The 557-nt window shown below is 46.0% G+C and overlaps 1 non-coding gene across 1 annotated transcript; it reads right to left on the bottom strand.

Moving 5' to 3' along the window:
- Positions 1–234: 234 nt before the first annotated feature.
- TRNAH-GUG (transfer RNA histidin (anticodon GUG)) lies at positions 235–306 on the bottom strand. The gene has a single exon. It is a non-coding gene; the product is annotated as a tRNA-His (tRNA).
- Between the last annotated feature and the right edge of the window lie 251 nt (positions 307–557).

Below are 557 nucleotides of genomic sequence, written 5' to 3'. Positions count from 1 at the left end.
AGCCTAAGCTGCTAGACACCCTATACACTAATAAGGGATAACTGGGCCTGGTGCAAGGTGCAAGTACCCCTTGGTACTCACTACAAGCCAGTCCAGCCTCCTACATATTGTTAACGCGTTCTTCAAAGACATTTAATTTCACCGTTGAAATTAGGTTCAAGCTCTTAACTCGTGTAAATATTAAGAAGTGAGAATAAAAATGCTGCCCATCTGCCGTGACATTGCCACCCGCAATGCCGTGACCCGGATTCGAACCGAGGTTGCTGCGGCCACAACGCAGAGTACTAACCACTATACGATCACGGCGAGCTACTTGGGCTCTATAAAGTCTACCCTGGTGTGGCTCTGATAGGCTTAAAAAAGGTCACAGTGTCCGTGGAGTGGATAGATTTAGCGTTTGTTTAAAACCCATCTTTTCAAGTTAGATCAGGGTCTTTTCTTTGAGTAGCAGATCACAGCAAATATTTACCTCTCTGCTTCCAGTGACAAGACTCCCCATAAACCAAGAAGCCCAGACTTCTTAACAAGATCCACCACTCTGCCCTGCAAGTCTCAAG

This window comes from Pleurodeles waltl, chromosome 12 (assembly GCF_031143425.1).
Source record: "Pleurodeles waltl isolate 20211129_DDA chromosome 12, aPleWal1.hap1.20221129, whole genome shotgun sequence".
NCBI classification, from domain to species: Eukaryota; Metazoa; Chordata; class Amphibia; order Caudata; family Salamandridae; genus Pleurodeles; species Pleurodeles waltl.
The sequence above is the reverse complement of the archived record's forward strand: the minus strand, read 5'-3'. Positions and strand labels throughout refer to the sequence as shown.